This window comes from Clarias gariepinus, chromosome 4 (genome assembly GCF_024256425.1).
Source record: "Clarias gariepinus isolate MV-2021 ecotype Netherlands chromosome 4, CGAR_prim_01v2, whole genome shotgun sequence".
Lineage (NCBI taxonomy): Eukaryota > Metazoa > Chordata > Actinopteri > Siluriformes > Clariidae > Clarias > Clarias gariepinus.
The window spans coordinates 35369581-35390412 of record NC_071103.1 but is presented as its reverse complement, the minus strand read 5'-3'; positions in this window follow the sequence as shown (position 1 = coordinate 35390412).

Below are 20832 nucleotides of genomic sequence, written 5' to 3'. Positions count from 1 at the left end.
GGGTGGCACAACCAGTTATTATGTTTAGGATAGGTAATTACTTTTTCATCTAGGGCTCTAGGTACGTTCGGACAGCTTTTTTAACCGTCAAGTTCTGGAACATTAACAGGCCTGGAAGATCATGCAAGACAATTAAAGTGGAGGAATTTTGTTCATGGTTAAGGAGAACCCTTTCACAACATCTAGTCGAGTCAAGAACATGTTTGAGGAGGGAGGCATGTCATTAACAGCCTACGGTCAAGAGACAGTTTTATGAAGTAAATACACACTTAACAATAAGGTGCAAAGTACTGGCAAGGCTCGAGGAAAAGAATGGCTTAAATAAGGAAACTCAGCATTTGGTCAGGTCCATGTGATCAGTTGGCTGAAGTTGATTCTTAAAGCAATCATTATGTCAGTACTTACAGTATGACCCCCCCCATATTTTGGGTTCATAATCCATTCTTTGAATTAAAGCTGTGCGTCTTAACTTCACTCACATCTTGAGTGTATCGTTTTAAATTGTTTTTTTAATTTAATGACGTGTATTTTCCATGCTGAGTCTGTAATGAGACTCTAAAGAAGTGTTTTATTGAAGGTGAGTGCAATTATTTGGTGAAATTATTCTTGCTAGTCTGTAATTGAGTGTAAGTCGAGCAGTGTGTGTGATCAGAGTATGGAATAGAAACAAAGTACATTCCCTTGTTTTTGTCTCTCATTTTCAGTCCAGTCCCTGTACCTGAGCAGTTTCAGAATGTTTTTTGTTTAAGCCATACAGTGACCTATAAATCATCCAGGCATAGAAAAATCTAACTTAAGGCGTGAACCAGTGAGAAACAGGTGCAAATGATATGGTACAGATGATCATACTGGTGATGCTGAATGATGAGTGGTTGGAACAGACGAGAGGGGAAATGAGGCTGCTGCTGGGGTTGTTACATAAACCACCAATTCTTTAGGCACTTTGCAGCCTGTCACAATAAAAGTCCTGGTTTCATTTTGTTAATTTAATCTACATAATGTAATTAAATATAAAGAAATGGGGTTGGCTCAAGACTTTTGCACAGTATTGTAGTTTGACTTTTTTTTTTTTTTATTGTAGAAAGCAGGTGATGATGAGGAAAGTCCCTTTTTTGCTAATTTATACTATATTGCCAGAGAACGTATAAATAAAAAAATAATTAAATATGTTGGATGTCATGCTTATGCAGAATCAATTTTAAATCTATCACTGGGCAGGTGTATACACACTCACACACACACACACAGATGAATTTTGTGGTCAGTTATTGTTGCTGCAGATTGTTGTTCAGAGTTCCAACATAGCAAAAAAGAAACCATAATGTATTTTATATATATATATATATATATATATATATATATATATATATATATATATATATATATATTTTTTTTTTTTTTTTTTAAGATTTACAAAGCAACAAAACAACTAGATTTATAAACATATAAACATGCCAGATAAGGTATGTTATATTAATGAAGTGGTCCTTGCACATGAATGAGCATGATGGAGTCCATTCATCCCGACCGCAGATGAAAGTTCTTGCTCGTACTTTTCAATCATATTTTTGAACCCCAACCTTATGACAAACTACCTGTGGTGCTCGATAAAGACTCATCAGGGATTCGGTTTGATCGATTTGAGCAACACACAAAAATATGCATTTTAAAAGCTTGTAAAAGGGATTCTTTGTATGTATAAAATTGCCATGCCACACAGAGGACATGACATCATGTACAAACTAATATTAGACAGCTGGTAGTTGCCATGAAACAGACATAAGTCTAATTATATACACTGATCAGCTTTAACTCAAAACCATTAACATTAAAACAAAATGCAGTAGATTTTTAGCTCCCCCTTGTTCCCCAGGGTTGCTCTGGCCCCTTGGGTCCTGGCTCCTCAAGACCTCTGGTGGTGTGCTGTGGTGTCTTCCACCATGATGTTGGCAGTGGACCCTTGATGGGTCCTCCATGGATCAGACTTGTTTATCTGGCACATCCGCTGGATGCTTGATCTCATTGTGATCTGGGGAGTTTGACGGCCAGGTCAACAACCTTGAACCCTTTGCCTGCTGAGCTCTACACACGACAGGCTGTGTTGGGTATTCTGCTGCCTTTCAATCTTGGCAATGTTCACTTATTTCCACTATTTGCTCTGCAATGGCTTTTCTATGGGATCAGACAGGACAAGCTGGCCTTCGGCCCCTAAGTGTGTAGACGAAAAATTGGGTGCCTAGAATCCTGTCGCCAGTTTACTGGTACAGTATATAATTGATAAACCATGTCAATCTGTGCACCTGTGTATGCTTTATAAAGACAAAATGTCTGTGTTTTCATAGCCGCAATCAGAATAGAGTCTTTCCATCCAATTTTCTCTCTTTTTTTTTCTTCCTGCTAGAACTTCACTTGCAACCTTGTGAAGGGTTTTCCCCAGTTGCCACACATTTACTGTGCGCTGCAAGTGTCTGAACAGAGAGCAGAAAGCTCGGTAAATCAAGATTTATTGTTCCAATAATATAACATTATAAGTATTTCTATGTAGCACGGCTGCTTAGTGGTTAGCACTGTCACCTTGCACCTTTAGGGTCGAGGGTTCGCTTCCCACCTCGGGTCTGTGTCTGGAGTGTTTGGCTAGTTTTCTCCCATAGTCCGAAGACCTGCAGAGTAGGTTAATTGCCATTCCGAATTTGTCCATGGTGTGTGTACGTGTGTGTCCCCTGTGATGGATTGGCACCCCGTCCAGAGTGTACCCCATCTCGTGCCGCAAGTCTCCTGGGATAGGCTCCAGTCTCCCTATTACCCTGAATACAGTATAAGTGGTTTAGACGATGAATGAATGAATGAATGAACAAATTTTTCATAATTAGTATTTAACATAAACATATTTCTTGGAGGTTACACCAAAAAAAAAAGGATAGAAAAAATAACCCTTTGACTGGCAGTGTATATATTACTATGTTACAAAAAAAAAAAAAAAAAAGGAAAGAAAAGATTTTGCCAGAGGCGTGAAGTGTACATGGATCAGATTTGGCTGAGTGAAGAGAGAGAGAGAGAGAGAGAGAGGTTTTGAGAGACTGAACATAGTTTTCAGCATGCTAACAATGTGTGTCACAGAGCTCTGTGCTATTTATACAGCCGGATCATGCAGCTGGCTGCATACTCTGATTGACTCTACACCACCGCTGAATATAGAAACGGATATCGCAATGTGAACGAAACACTGCCCATCTCTACGGAGGCACAGATTTACAGTAACCATTACACAATCCCATCCTTTTATTACTCCTGTCTCGAATGAACACTATAGGAGGAACAGCTATTGCAGACTAACAGACGAGCACCAAACACCTATATGTGTTACAGAGGGATTTGTGGGAGTATAAAACCTTAGAAGTTGCACAAACTGTGTGTTTGCATGTGTGTGTGTGTTTTTATGAGAATAGATTTCTCGGCTTCTCAGACAGGCAGACAGGCAGAAAGGTTATTTCAGGGTGCAATCCAGAGAGCGTAGAATGAAAAACAAGACCGAGTGTATGACAGAGCGCTGTACGCTTTATGATAGATGGATCGTGGAGCCTGTAAACATCTCATGTGGACTAAAATGAATACACACACACATCCACATAAACCGAGCACAATAAAAATCCAACTGGCCGAACTCAATGTTGGTCGCCTGTCTGTCTCTTGAGACACGCCTTTAAAGCGATAATTACGCAATCATTATAGTATTCCTTTTTTAATAGTCTTCGTGTGTGTGTGCTCATGTGGGTGGGTGTGTTTGCTAAATTTACGATTCAACGTGAATGATATCTAGTTTCTCAATATAGTAAATTCCACTGAAAAACAATTAGCTGCCTACAGTAAGTGTAAGTACAGTCTAGTGTTAGTCACAAAGGTCACTTCTCAAGAATTTGTCAATATTGCTGACACTCTTGTCTTGTTTCTATTGTAACTGCAATTCAATAGGCCAATCATGGGGCAGAAGCACATTACAGAAACAAGTCAAGAGTTTCTCATGAAGCATCAGAACAAGGAAAACAAGTGATCTCAGTGACTTCCATAGTGCCATGGTTATTACTGCCTAATGGGATGGTTAGAGTATTTTAGTAGTATATTACTCAGGATTTTCCCGCTCAAAAGTATGGGGGAGAAAACATACATAAAGTGGCAGTTGTGAGGGGTGAACCATCTTTTTGGTGAAAGTGTTACAGGAGAATGGCTAGTTTGAGCTGACAGGATGTCTCTAGTAACTCAAAACACATCGAAACATCAACGTCAGAAAACCACATCCTATCAAGAATCACAATCTACAGCTTTCACAGGTTCAAACTGGTCAGTGGAAATTTGGAAAAGGAAAAGCACTTTCAAACTTTTTTTTTTTTTTATTCCAATTTTCAAGTAAAAGCTGGATTAAAAAAAAAAAAAATTATTCCAACTAGAAGTGTGCATGAGAACTAGGATCCCACAATATGAAACACTGACCAACAAAACTGTAAAGGTGTGAGATACCTTGCCTGTGCTAGTGCGAGCAAAAATAATGATTATGCCTGCAAAACTAATAAATGAATTAATAAATTTTCTACTCACTGATTTTTCACTGTAGTGGCCCGGGATCGCCATTTATCGCTAGTTGGGCCAGGGGTAGCTCAGTGGTTAAGGCATTGGACTACAGTTCGGAAGATCCCAGGTTCAAACCACGAAGTTGCCACTGTTGGGCCCTTGAGCAAGGCCCTTAACCCTCAACTGCTCAGATGTCTAATGAGATAAAAATGTAAGTCGCTTTGGATAAGAGCGTCTGCCAAATGCGTAAATGTAGATTTATAGACGTACGACCTTCTTTAAAACATTCGCACTGTTCAAATGTTTTACTGCGGCTAAGAGTTTCATCACTACTTCTACTTCTGTGCTTCTGTACATTCATGAGTAAAAAGTCTTCTGTAACTGTCGATCGGTTTTTTCATTCTCTAGAAATTTCATCACAAGTCCCGGTTTGACTTGAACAGCCCTCGTTTTACCGTAGCACTTTTGCAGCATTATGTTGTGATTTGTGTGTCTCAATACATACATGCATACATACATAATATTAATGTGTAGTGTTGTACAGCTGTTATGTCTCTTGTTGTAAACCTGTTGCCTGTGTCTGCAGTTGTAATGTGATTGTTTTTGTCTACTAGAATTATATTTATGTCTGTTGTCTGCTGTATATAGTATGTTGTTGTTGTGTCTATTTTTGGTGTTGTTTGTGTCTGTTATCGTAATTTTTCTCTCTACTGGAGTAATGTTTTCTAAAGGTATGTGTTAAACACTCCCTTTTTGTGTTTTATAGCTTTGCAAAAAAAAAAAAAGCACTGAAGCAAAAACCTGCCAGTCATGTCGCACCATCTTTGAAGCACAATCATTAAGTCATCAATCACAGCATGTTGTTGAAAATCATGAATTCACAAGATTTGTGTGTTCAAGCTACATCACAAGTTCCACACCCTACAAACAGTAACTACTCTCGAGCAGGATCCAAAAACATTCCCGAAACAACTGCTCCGGTGCTGCAAAGAGCTCAGAAGGGAACTGTGGTTAAAATTCCTGAAATCTTATAAAAGCTGCTGTGTTTAAAAAGGTACTGGTGAAAAGACTCTGCACTATCCATAAAATAGAATACCAGACTGTATTACACCTTTATGTCCTATACCTCATGCAAGTGGAAGAGCGTTCAAGCTTTACCGTCATGTAATTAGCATGCCCGTGTGACTCGTAGGGGCTTAATATAGGGCTGGAACCACACTTATGGGTAAAAACCAATATAACCTTCCACTTATAATGTTATGTGGAAGGTGAGCGAGAGACTACAGGCGGTGTGTAATCTTTAAGCTGCAGGAGAAACCTGGTGTAAGTATTCCAAAGCCCAGTTAAGCGCTTACAGTCGACTCTGCATACGGCAGCACGGATAAAAAAGGGATCAAATAAAGAGCTGTGAAACGGGCCTTGAATATCACGCATCTTATAGCTGCATGCCTTTATCTGGAGTCCTGTAAAAAATATATATATATATATTATTTACTGTGAGGGTCGTGCTTTGGGTGGAATTGTTGTCATGCAATGTGGTGGCCGCCTCTTTGGGATCTGGCTTCTTATCAAGATGGTATTTGCTCAAGTAAAAGAGGAGATAAAATCTAAGCTTGCGCAACATTATAGAAGGCGTAATAAGTGGTGGAAAAGCATTCCAGGCAAAGTTACCCAGGTGTAACTTTGTAATATGTTACTTAATACAGAACAAGGATTTCGCAATGCAAGAAAAATAAACTGATGACCAGGAATTGGAGAAGGAGAGACATGCTTCAACCTGTAAAAACATAAACTTCCTGTCTTTATTTGGAGATGTTATACATGATTCTTGGGCTGCAGTCAAGAATGGCACGGTCAACTCTTCTATCAGATTAATTCAAGATTCAGTCAAGTAAAGTTCAAGTCAATAAAGTCACGACCTTAAAATCCATATCTTTATTTCATCTAGTTGGCTTCATTTGTAAATTAGGCCAATGATTAGGCTATGTTTACTAGAATAAGGAATTACTTTTTGTCAAATTGTTGGAGACCAATGGCCGGTACCTATCCCAAGTCCAAGTACAAACGTAAATAAGTCACACACAAGTCAAAGTCAACACATAAGGAGGTTTTCGCATTAGGCATGAGCAATTTGCACCGTGGCCAAAAACAATCAACACCCCCCTCCCTATCGACTACCTCCCCTACAACTGGCTTCCATATGTGTTTTGATCCACCTCATCAAGTGGACTTGGACCCTGTCCCCGAACGACCAAGTAAATCAGATTTTGGGGTCAAGTGTTCTCAATAACAATCCAATGAAAATGCGCTGAAGTTCCTCAAGCAAACACTTGAGGAACAAACAACCTTCAAGTGTTTTTTCTCACATTTCTACTGTATATTATTCCACATACTCTGATCCAGAATGCAGCCCAACAATCTACCTCTTTGCTCCTACATCGGACCTTTGCTCCGTTCCCACCACTGGCTTCCTGTAGCAGCCTGCAGCAGATTTAATACACTGATGCTTGCATACAAATCCAGAAACAGACCGCTATCTCGCCGAAGGCACTGCTCACACCACATCTATATACATGTCTACAGTACATATTCACGGATATTGATGAAATAAAAATTTTTGCTTCCTGTCCACAAAAAAAGTCTCTTAAAAAAAAAGTTAAATCAAAGCTTCTTAAAAACACCTTGTAAGATAGAGAAATCCAGTGTAAACAGAAATATGTTTGCTGACCAGACTGTTAGTTTGTGGTCTGTAATTTCTCATTAGTTTTTGCAATTTAATTTTCGTTTGTTTTATTATTACACCCTTGGGTGGAGTTGTAATTATATGGTGACACAACATGATACACACTGTACTGCTCCTGAATGCACCGCCCCAAAGCTATGCACCATGAACTGATATTTTGGATAAGATCCAATTTTTAAACAGTAGTTCCAGTTTATTGTCAAGTCAGGCCTCTTTCCATTTTTGCTTTGTTTTATCTTAATACATATGGTTGTAATGTCATTCTTGAGCCGTTTGGGGGTTAGCAAGAAACTGTCTTAAAAATGCTGCCATTTTTAAATTGTGGACCGATAGTGGCTCAGTAGGTTGAGGTCCTGAATGGCTAATTGGTTTGGTTTCAAGCCCCTGTTGGGTCTCTTTTAAGACATATCTTATACATCCCAGCCAATGCATGCAGCCTGAGTAGAAAATAAGAGGGGTGCAAGGGGTAAAAACTACACTGTCATAAATAACTGGTGACGGCCAAATGCTGTAAATGTAAATTAAATTTCATTGATCAAGCAAAGCCAGTGTGCACCGATCCCATTCAGTTTTACAAGAATGACATTCCTGAGTAAAGGAACAAACACAGACTCTAACTAACAAAACATTTGCAATTTTGAATACAAATCAGGTCATGCGATTTTCCAGACGTATGCAAGAAAAATGTCTTGTTATTCTATTATAATAGAAAACAAATGTAAGAGTATCGAGTATCGAGTGCTTGACCACACTTCCCTGTTTCATCTGACCCACATCCCACCGTGGAATGTTAATCATTTGTTTGCCACAAAACCACTCAAAACTCCACCTTACTGAGACCATAATGTTTGTCAGACATTACAATATATGGAAGAACATGAAGCAATAATTGGAGCAATTTATCTCCAGTATGTTTTACAAACATTACATGTATTTACATTACATTTGTAGTATTTGGGGCATTTCTGACCTAATTTCTAAATAGGCGAGTCTGAAATATGTCTTCTAGTCTACAAGACACTTATCATTGCAATAACTTACTAACATTTGCCCCCAAACTGCCTGCTATCTATCTGGGATAAAAATTGCAAAATGCTATGAATACTGAATAAATTCTACAAGATACTGCAGGCAAAAAGAGACAAACATGCATCTTCATTCATAAGATCAGTCTCTTTATTGTCATTGTATTCCCAATAATAGTGCACTTTGTCACTCATTTTCTCTTATAAAGCATCATCAAGTTGTTCTGTTTGTTCCCCTTCACCTACTCATCGGCTCAAAGTGCCCTTCAGTCCCATTCATGGCCTTAATTGAGAGCAAACTGAGTGCCATGGATCACAAAAGCGCCCGCTGCATCATGGCAATTGAGCAGTTTTTTAAGTTTAATCCCATGGGTCCATGGCATAGACATCACACACAAACACACACACACACACAGCAGACATGCCGCACCTTCAAGAGTGTACGCTCTGTATCCATGGAAACAGAGACAAAACTGGGACATGAGATAGTGGATAAGAAGAATGTCTGGAATGAGTCGTATACTTGCTCTGCACCATGCTCATGGGTTATCCGGTGTAAATGTTATCTGAAAGTATCTGAGAGCTTTATATGGTCAGCGGAGGAAGAGACTTTACCACTTTATTGACGTCGATAGAAAACGATAGCACAGATAAGCATGACTAATGCAGATAATTGACAGAGTGTCTGGATAGTGAATGCACGTAACGTCCAATCTATGTCCTCATCAGTCAGCGGTATGGCATGTAAAAAATGTACGTTTGTGAACCTAAACTACAAGGCATGACTTTAAAAACACTGCCACTGTAACTTGAACGCTAGTGTGATGTTCACCTCGAACACCCCCGAGGTTCTCCTCCCACTCGCTCTTTACAAAACTGTAACAACAACGCTCGCACGAGTTCTGACACGACCGGACTGGCAATGCCAATTCAGGCTCCAAATCCCCTGCGGACACCGGTCTGCTGCAGCTGCGCCAATCACACGAGAGAACGTGGTGTTCGGCCCCGAAAAAATAAGACAGCGGAATAACATGGGTGTGTTGTAAAAAATTCCACGTGAATGAGGTGTTTTTGGAAGCGAGCCAGCGGGTGCTCCCAGCACCAGTTAAAACATAGATAGTGCGGCTTATTGTTCTGGCAGGATTTACCCACCAGCAGGGATTTGTGGCGGAACAAAATCAGTGAAAAAAAACAATCGCGCAAACTGGATTTGCGTGGTTCGAGATGACTTGTTCGACGTCTCGGTTAGGCAGGTGGGCACAAAGGTTGTTTTAGCCTGCAATCCGAAGAGCGTGAAGACTATTAAAAGAAAAGGTGGAAAAAATAGGTACGTGCAGAAGCACAAGCAGTGACTCGTTCAGTTGGGCACAGTGAGAGAGAGAGAGTGAGAGAGAGAGAGAGAGAGAGAGAGAGAGAGAAAGCAGGTAAACAGGTTGCCCTTTGAGTCATTCAAATCCGTTAGGTTTAAAACCTTTTCAGACACAAACACACTGAATTGCTCACTCCTTCGTCTGTGGGAAAGAGGTGTTGCTAAGACTCAGTGTTTGTATGCGAGATTCAAATGTCGATGAATTCAATCCTGCTTGTGTGAGTGTGTCCAAAAAAGGCTGGAAGGGGTCATGTTTGTTGGACGAGTGTTACTGTCACTGCACCGTCATGGAGGCTTTTCCGTCCTGAGCCTCATCTGGATAAAGCTCATCCTTTGAGTCGATGCACAGATTAACGGCAGAAAGGAATTCACTGCGCCGTGTTTGTGGGTCAAACAAGAGCAAGATTCTTGCCACAATGCGTCTTTGTCACTGCGCGACAACAGTTCTCTGTACGCAGAATGACAATGGCGCCAGGAGTTCGACTGACACTGAACTTTTTCCTACATCTGATCAGATCGAGAGAAAGCCCACAGCAAGCTTTGAAAAAGTGCTCATTAAAATCCCTCTTCTGCCGCGCTCCGTACTCTCAGCATCGTCTGCATTTGATCAAACGCCTGCAGTCGAGCGTGCCTGCTAGAACTCATCTTCCACTCTTGGATGAAGGCACCTGATCCCTCGAGGGGGAAGAAAGCCCCGTCTTCTTTTTCCCATGCTCGTGCTCTTAACTTCCCCAGTCTCTCGCTCTCACTGCGATAACATGCATGTGGGAGTGAAGGCTGTAGTGCACAGATTATGTGCATGTTTGTGCGATTATTGCATGGGTTTAGACTGAATGCAGGAGAGATTACAGAAAAAAAAAAAAAAAACAGGACAGTAGGAGAGAATCATGTCATGTCAGTGTCTCTTGACAGTGCCTCGTTCTCACCAGTACACATGCACTAGTCTGTACATGCAAGCCAAGGGCGACAAGTTCTGTCGAAGGAACCGTAGCTGAGAACAGCCTTAGGGGTGAAACCTCAACTCGCAGCTCCACAATGCATGCAGGCTCCTGGCACATTCACACCAACCCTTACTTCATTCCTTCACGCATGTATTCATTGTTTTGCTTGTGTGCTTGTTTAATTATTAATCCCACCCTTTTGCCTTAAGAGATGATATGGGCTTTGTGGTTCCTCAATGCATCATTCTTAATTTGAAAGAAAACAAAAAAAACGAGTTGACTTGTCATCTCTTTAATAATCGTTAATGCAAAAAATGGTTTTGGCGTATCGCCGTTCAATTACGCACCTCAATTAACCACCGTGCACAAGCTACTAATTACATTCCTAGCTCCAGTGCTTTTAGGGCTACATTATAAACACCGCAATAAAACAAACCATTGTGCGAAAATGTCCAAAAATAATACATTTGTGCATATTTGTGAAGTGCCGTGAGTGAAAGCGGGATGCATTCATGTACATTTAGCATGATGTTCAATACAACAGATTTTAAAATTGGGGTGTATTATTTGTAATCTGTACTCACGTAATATCTGTAATCAAAGTCAAAGGCAAGAAAACAAGGTCCAAACCGAAGACTGAAGACTGTGTCGCAAGTTCCATATTTAATCATGCAAAATGCATAGCAAAAAGTCATAAAAAGTCATAGCAAAAAAGGGGTGGAGAAAATACTAAAATAAACAATAATAAATAAACAAATGCACAAGATGTCAATTCAAAGGAAACCATACTGTATATCTATTGCACACATGAACCATACTGTGTGATAAAACATAAAGAACTTTTCACAATATTATACTATTTAATGATGAGCTCGTTGATTCGGAATGTCGTTGTTTACAGGAGCGTCTCCGGATGTTCAATTCCAGCCTCGGCAGCATTGTCGGAAAACAAGTCTGGATCATCCTCTTTGAGCTGGCATTAACTGCTGATCTAACTCTGAACTGGCTGAGTGGAAGCATATAGTAAGTGATGCGCAACCCACGGCTCCGAAACGTCACCATGCCAGGATTTTATTGAAATTTTAATCGGCTTTAGAGGACAACAAAAATAAGTGCAGGAAGAATTCCTTGGGGAGCGGGATTAAAAATCACCTCGCACGCACCTCTGCACTTCACACGAAAGGAAGATGAAAATGTTAATCACCATTAATGCAAAATAATAAAAAAATAAAGATATATCTCAACTTAATCTTGTTAATCGATCGCTGGATTTTATGGCCGTTGTGTGACGCGTATATCGCCGTAACACGTGAAGGCAGTTAAATATCTAGTTTATACGACCTCTATAATGCACCGAACATGCACTGGATGAACAAAGACAAACTCCATCGCTGATATTTTGACTAAATTATTGATAACTGATACAGTGCTTCCATCAGACCTGCAATCAATCTTGCATGACCCAATGCCGTTGTCATTGTGCTGTCAAAGAGCATGAAATCCCACAAGGCTGAAATGAAATGGCATCAAATCTTTAACAAAAAAAAAATATCATGCTCAGTTTACTATCAATCAAACATATTTGAACCTAACGACCCTCTTGAGTAAAAAAGGAATGGAGATAATTGTATTTAGGTTTCAACTTTAAATGTCCGTGCCACTTTCCATCAACGTTAATCAATGCAACGTCTATGCGACATTGATTAAAGAGCCGTGACGGTGATTGATGTTGAAAATCCAGACAGGTATGTCATGCCACGTCACATGAACTACAAACTAGATCTATAGCCGGTCATGGAAGTCATGAGAAATATATATATATATATATATATATATATATATATATATATATATATATATATATATATTCATATAGTGCGTGCACGTGTGTCTCTCTGATAGATGGATGGAACTCCCAGGTGGAGATTTATTAGCACACGGACAATGAGCGAACTAATCGCTATGTAATGTGTAATGCTGGTTTGCCTAACTGTCCAATTCATGTTCCTCCCCTGCCTTTCTTTTTTATTAATATACTCCTGAAAAACTATTTTGTGTCAGGGGTAAAAGGTGTGATTTCTTTATTGCCCAGTGTAAGCATATTTCACGTGCTATTAAGCAGCTAGTGTGCATTACCACATGGATAAGTGTGTGGAGGCATGCAGATGAGATGGAGCCAGCTCGAGATGTACAGCGAGACTCATCTCAGGCTTCGTGCCAGACTGGATGATGCTGCATCATGGAAGTCCGTATCATTTTTTTATTAGTTTTTCAGTAGAGAGAGCTATCATCTGGTTGAGAAAAATAATTATAAAAAAAAAACATTTAAAACTTTAGAAAGAAAATAATGGAGACTTTTTTTTTTCTGTTTCTTTTTCTGAAGATGCATGCCAGCATCACGGTTATCAGAGAAATACACAGTTGGATACCAGCTGTCTAGAAGGATTGTGCAAGTACACAAATAAGGGGTTACAGGATCAGATTTGCTGTAATGCCCCCAAGGAGATGGAGACAGTACGCACACGCAAGCACACCCACACACTCCGAATGTCACAGTTGAAAAATAATTGGTCTGGCCACTTGCAATTGTTTTCTGCAAATCCACAGTTACACCACAGGAGACCTGATATCCAGTCGTGGTGAAGGTCTAGTCAGTAATCACATTGCGTTTAATAGCATCAGACTTATCCATTTCAGCCAAACATCGGTCCTCCAACCCTAAAATGGATACTTTTACCATTTTTATCTGCATAAAATAAATCAAATGGGATGAGATATGCAGTTCTGAAAAACGCCCAAAACCCATCAAAACTATAAGCGCACAGCAGAGCGGACGCGACAGAGAGACCGATCGCGAGGGAGACCGAGGCGGCCAGATGGAATATACAATCTTCGCTATCATTTTCTCTGAGAGACGCAAACACAACCCATAATAGGCTCGAAAATAAACCAGCAGACATCCTGGGTCATTGCATCAGAGATCAGTTTCTTCTAATCTCTCTCTATTTTTTTTTCCCCCACCGTTTGTTTCTTTTTTTTTTTTTTTTTTTTCGAATGCGGCTTGTGGATGCTTGAATAGCTCAGGCAGGAGTCTGAAGTGTAAAATAGTGGAGGTGTGCTGAGCCGTGGAAGAAGGAATCAGGCCCGGGTAATTTTCACCTGAACTGAGTAGGAGCGAATAAATGGAGCAGGGGAAGGCAGTGCTTTTCTTTCACTCCGTCGGCCTTGAGCGTCTCTCGAGGCTCGCCTCAACCGAAATGTCACAACAATTATGCAGAAAAGAAATGTCGACCGGGTTATCTGTAAATCGCTGTATTTACAAAATACTGAGATACTTATTCCATAGGGAAACGCGGCTATGGAAATAAGCAGCTGAACGCTGACATGCTGCAGATTCACCATGGAAATGTACAGTATATTACCTCAAAGGACTTCCTACATTCTGTTTTAGGCAGCTTATGTTTTTCTGTCTCATTTCCATTCTGTCAGCATTTCTGTTTGACCGTTCCTGAATAGGATAGACTTGGAAGCGAGTCAAAGGTTTTTCTGAAACAAATTGAGTCAATAAACCATACCAAAACTGTTCACATTCATCCACCCATATTTATTTATAATATCCTATAAATTCTAACAGCACTATTGTATAAAATGTTTTTGTACAGAATGCTATAGAATTACAATTACTTAGCATTACTGGAACTATAAGGCTCAAACCTGTTCCAGCATACCAGTGCTCCTGTGCACAAAACAAGCTCCATGAAGACTCGGTGTGTTATGGCTGGAGTTGAAGAACTTGGATGTCCTGCACAGAGCCCAGACTGAACTCAACCGCACTGAACACCTTTGGGATGAGCTGGAACACAGACTACACACCAGAACTCCTCATGCAGCATCAGAGCCAGATCTCATTAATGCGCTTGTAGCTAAATGGTCACAAATCGCCATAGACGTGCTCCAAAATCATGGACATTAGAAGAGTGGAGGTTATTATAACAGCACTGTGGGAGTAAATGTGGAATGTTATGTTTAACAACCAAAAATGAAAGTAATGGTCAGGTGCCTATAAAAACAGGATCTTGCCTATATAGGCTACATGGAAAATAAAGAAATCTTTCCCGTCCAATGAGATCCAGACCTTACCGACCTCATCGTCATGAATTCTAATTCGCTATATAAAATAAAAAAGAATAGGCTAATTAGAATTAATCTTCCTTTAAGATGAAAATAAATTAAATAAATAAAAAATAGGGACGTGTCACAAATTTCAAATTATTCCAAACCTTCATTTGGAATTTTTTTTTTAACATAAAAGGACGCCCGATTTGCAATTTTCAGTTCATAAACTCAAGTTTCTAGCTATTCCACAAGCACATGAAGTAACAATTACAGCCACTAGTAATGTCAATCATCAGTTAATGTTTCCTCAAATATTTGTAGCACAGACTTTGGCAGTGAATGGACATGACATGTTTTGAACACAGCCTAATCTTTAGAAGTAGGTTCTCTCCAAGCAGAGCACTTTAATGTAGACGTCACATGGGATCCCCACCAAGATGGTAATGGGATTACAACACCCAGAGCATGGAAACATGGCAGACAGCTGTGTGAAGTTGCAGCAGACTCCCTGCTGAGTCCCTGACAATAGGTCTTGTGAGGTGTCTTGGCTAATGAAAAGCATAATCTGCCTTCCATGTTTGAAACAGAATGTCAAGAGACGCATCCGAGATGACTCGATCCAGAAAGTAAAGGGCCCCATACTAAACCTACATAATAATTTCATGGTTATGGCTGTCAATTGAAAACAGACAACCATCAAACCTGTAGGAAATAAATTTGTTATAAATATGTCAACACATGCATTCCTCCTGGACTTTTATCAGGTTCTAAGGGATTGAAAGCAACAACAAAAAAAAAAGCCATTTGGAAAAACTTTGTCTAATAAAAACATCTTAACACATGTATGCATTTGTTGAGATCGTTGTTCTATTCTTCTATTGTTCTTGTCCTAAACACACCTGCACTCCTTTCCTTCCTGCGCTGCCGTTCCCACAGACCAGCCTTGGGCCGGAGAGCCTGATCCACACTGATGTAATTACTTTACCAGGTTCCCAGGATGAAGAAAAAGGAAGGTGATCACAGGAGCGTGGCAAAAGAGTAAAATCCCAGTCCTTGGTTAAGTCCTACTGAATGCAGAAGTGGGGTGTTGGGGTCTCAAGCTATCAAGATTACCCAAGATGTGTGAGGTAATAGGGCACCCAACACCAAAACCTCCCTTATTAATGTTCATGCTGAACAATTTTCTAACACCTTCTTTTTCACATTCAGAATTTCACAAGCAATTTTCCTCAATAGAAACGTGAGGGTGTGTCTTGAGTCTTAAAACCGTGATTGCAGTTTCCCAGGATAGAGATGGATCATGTGTCCTCACGCCCACCCCGGCTTCAAAAGCCAAATGCGTGCATAAACTGTCGTCTAAAAAGCACTGAGGCAACCACAGCTCCAGTAACGCAAGCTCACTTTCCTATGATGGCTTTAGGCTAATGTTATATGAATAGGGGAAACTGTTTGGCATAAACTCTCGATTCATGTTCTGGGAAGCCATAAAGCTTCCCACAATGGGTGCACAGGTTTTAAGTCCTCTCATTTCAGACTTGAGTGGTGATCGTGCAAGGCATTCTATGCAGAAGTGTTCCTGTCATAATCTGACATGGCAAAGAATGTCAAATAGCCCTACTCTCAACACCTATCTTCCAGAAGCTGCACTTTATATTGAGCACACATTAATCTTATTGGATCTGGGATCCAAAATCTAAACATTGTGATGCATTGTCAAAAAGCCTCCGGGGACAGAGCCGACCTACTTAAAGAACAACAAGTTAATTTAGTCTTTATATCACTTATAATAAAGTTTACCATGAGCAAAAAGTAGTCTGGTAACGATAGTATTTAAAACATTATAGAGTTCAAGTCCAAATTGTATTTTCCATCAGTGTATAGAAAAAAAAAATAACCATCTGGTTGTATGGAGGATAAACTTCAGCAAATCAAAACTATACGCTTATTGCCTTGATTGAACTGTGTCAGAGTTTTTGACTGTGATTCTCAGAGTAGAACGGATAAAACTCTTATTAATCAATCCCAAAGCCATCAGTGAAAAGCTCTCAGAGAGTAAAGAGCATTAGGCAAAGCAAGAGCACTCAAAGCAGGGACAAAAGCATTCACATCAATGAGGCCTACCATCATTAAAGCCCCCCGCATTAGTCTATCTCTATGGAAGAGGATAAAAAAAAATCAAATAAATAAATACATGTAAAGACTATTTTTTTTCTCCAGTCATTATCGGATACATTTATTTTCTAAGAGGGGAATAAAGAACTTTTTCTTGCAACTTTTTCTCAGTTCCTTCCAGTGCTTTTCTTTTCACACCTAACTGAAGTCATATTCACACTCTCGGTGGGTGTCAGGAACGCCTGCCAGTCTGACTAATTCAGCTTATTTTTGGGTTGAGAGTGGATAGTCCTTGAGCTTGGAGTTTCTGGCCTGGTGCCACTGTCGCCACTGTCTTGAATTCTTTATTTTTCTCAGCAGTTATTCATCCGCTCTTGCATAGAGCATCACAATCAGGTTGTTATCACTACTCAATCTGCAAAAGCCATATGCAAACAGTATTATCTTCCTCTTATAGCCTAATACAATTCATATTAAGTTTATTGGTGTTGTTTTTTGTAGCCCTAGTGTTGACACAATATTAGACCATCTGTAATCTGCATCAGGGTTTGCATATAATAGCCTAATCATCTAAATCTAAAAGCCTAATCATCTAATTTCTTATGTATCCATCCATCCTATACGATATGGCTTATCCTTTACAGGGTTGGAGGAGGCCAATAGCCTAGTGCATGAAACTCAAGGCACAAGACAGGGTAAACTCTGGATGGGCCATTTTTGGAAACTCCAATCAGCCTACACTGCGTATCCTTGGACTGTGAGGGGAACTGGAGTACCTTGAGGAAACACACCAAGAACAGGGAGAACATGCAAACTTCACACACATACACAGGCTGAAGATAAAACCACTTCAAACCCCCAGCCCTGGAGGTGCGAGACAACAGTACCAAACATTAAGCCACTGTATTTGTTTAATCAAATTACCCAGCCATTGAAATGGGAAATCACCTAAAGTTCACTGATTATTTCTTTATTAAGTGCGTTTACCTAGTCAGAGTGTGGTGGATCCAGAGCATATCCAGAGAACACTGGGTATGCAGTGTACATACATCCTGGTTGGGATACCAGCACACCTACATTTCATCAAGAGAACCCAGTTGATACCCACATGGCCATCAGAGACCATGCATCACCAAAAGCCATGTTGAAAAATTTTGCTTGATGTAACCAGGTTGAGTAAGTGGTGGAGTTGGTGGACAAGTATGTGCTGATTAAAATGTATGATCTTGATTCGTAAATATATCCTAATTGTTGTTAAAAACTGATTAAATCCTTATTTGTACAAGTCTCCTGAAGCAACACTGCTAAAAATCTAGCGTTTTCTATGAGCTACTAGAACACTGGAAGACCATCTTCATCAGCAAATAAGTTATTTTTCCATCCATCCATCCATCCATCCATCCATCCATCCATGCATCCATCCATCCTTCCATCCATCCATTTTTAAACTGTATTTCCTAAATAGGTTTGTGAGGAGCCTGGAGCCTAATCCCAAAGTACAAGGTGGTTCAAAGAACAACCTGGATGGAGTCCCAACGTATCACAGGACACAAGCACATGTACATACTTACACACTAAAAACAATTTGAAAATGTTAAGCATGTCTATATACCACATTCTTTGACCTCGGAGGAAACCAAAGAACCCAGAGGAAACCCACCAAGCACAGAAAGAGCATGTAAACTGAAAAATCCCCTAAACCATATAACCTGAAGGAAACACCCAGATACAGGCAGAACATATGAAATCCCACACAAAAGATTCAACTCTATCAGAATTGTACTGCGTCTCCTGGACACTTTGCCAACTTCTTGATTAGTTTAACTAGGTTGACCACTACTTGTTCAATATCCTCTCTATTTCCTTACTGTCTTTCTGTTAAAACGAATAAGTTGTCCATGATGTGCCAGTACTTACCAACTGGCAAACATGGTCCACCAGCTTGAAAAGCTTGAGCAGCTGCTAGCATGTCAAACAAAGCCTGATTTTTCAGCAGGGAAAATAGCAGGGAACATGCCTATTATGTTACATTCAAGTTGTAATTTATAAACTATTCACAAGTGCTCCTACTTTGAGGAAAGCCTGTGGTTTGAGACCTATTACCTGATCAGACCAAGGTCAAAGGACAGCAACTTGAAGCATATATAATGTCAATTTAATATGCTTGCTTCATATCAAAACCGTTTTGTGTCAATCTTCCAAGAGCAAATGTTCCAGGATCAGCATTTGCCCTTCACGTCAAACTCAATACATGTCTTAAAGCAGGTGGAGCCGAGGGTGAATCCGCACCGACTCTGGATTCATATGGGCTTTGACAGGACCTGTCAGTTAAAGTGTTTGCGTAGGAGTCTCTGGATCCAGTCACTTCTAGCATTTAGCCAATTCTGGGGAAATTCAACAAGGGAGCTTTTAATCCAATCCAGTCCAATCCAATCTCCAACTTGTATTGAATGTCCAATTTACAGAACTGAAGGCTGTCAAATGAGAGCAAACAAAGCAGTAAGTCTCCTGGAGATCTACAGTGGCAAATTGCAGTGGACTGGAGTGCGCTATGCTTTAATTCCACTGCTTATTAGTCATTTCTCTGCCGGGTCTTTCACACAAAGTTCCAAAACATAATTTGCCCATGAGTGGCTGTACTGTTCCTAAATTCCTCTTTTTAGACCACTGGTTTTGTGAGGCTGTTTATCAGAGTCCTAATTGCAAGAGCTCTGGGATAAAGCGGAGAAGAATGAGAGAGCTGTCCAAGTCATGGCCTCTGCCAGGCTCCAGGAGGGGCCATGGGCTGAGGTTTGGCACTGGTCCTTCCTCTATCCTTCTTTCTTTCTCTCTGCTTTTCTCTCTTTCTTTCTCACTCCCAGCTTTCTTTGGGCATATCTCTATGTTATCTTGTTTCGTGTTTTTTTTTTTCCTCCAAAAAGGCAGCCGATGGTAATTCAGCACATTTCTATAAATATTTGATTTGTGCAGCAAAGAAGACAGACTATTCGTCAATCTGCACTCGTTCTTCCTCTCGTTCAGCTTCCAAAAGACAAATACACAGGCCTATTTTTGTCGTGCATATTTATTTAACCCTTCCGCAATGCTAATGCATTGGCAAAAAATATACAGACAGATGTTTGGCATGAAATATTGATTGCAGGAAACTTTTTCTGACCACACGGCCAATCCAGAAAGCGAGTCGTAGCTTATTTAAGTTGAGCAAGTGTTACTTTTGATTGGTATAAAAGGAACGGAAATATGATACTGATATTATAAAAGCGCATTTTAATTGGGGAGGACAAGAAACTGCTAACTTTAGGGCACTTTTGAAGGATGAATCTGTGAGAGCTGTGCCCGCAAAGAAAGACGGTAGGCGCAGCGTGCAAAGATATGCAGGGATGGCGATGGCTACGGCGCTGCTGCCAAACTCGGAGCTGCTGCTGCTCTGAGGCATTCAGGTTCCTCCCACTGCTTTGACACAAATAAAAGGGAATAATATTCTCTCCATGCATGAGCGGCATATTAATGCAGATGAAAGTGCCCTTTATCCTGCACTGTTCCTGTCAGACGAGAGAGAGACAGAGACAGAGAGAGAGAGAAAGAGAGAGAGGACCTGATCTCTTTGACTCTTTTCAGAATTTACCCCCCAAAAAAACCCAAACTGGGAATTTGGCTTCAGATTCTGTCTCTTTTTTTTTTTTCTTTTCATTCGCACTGCCATGATTTTCCTAAACATGGTCTGACTGCCAGACCACAACAAAGCAAGCAACTTGTCGTCCTGTTATTTCCACGCAATTTGATCATACACCATTACAGTGCTTGCCAGTGTTTGTTTGTACGTACGTGCACACGCAGGAGGCAGAGACCGCAAAGATCGGAAAGATGCGGGGCTCGTTTCCAGTGGGAGGGTTCGAGTGGTTCTCTGGTGGTGGGAAATTGTGGCTGCATGAGGAAGTACTTAATTGGCATGCAGGGAAAGTG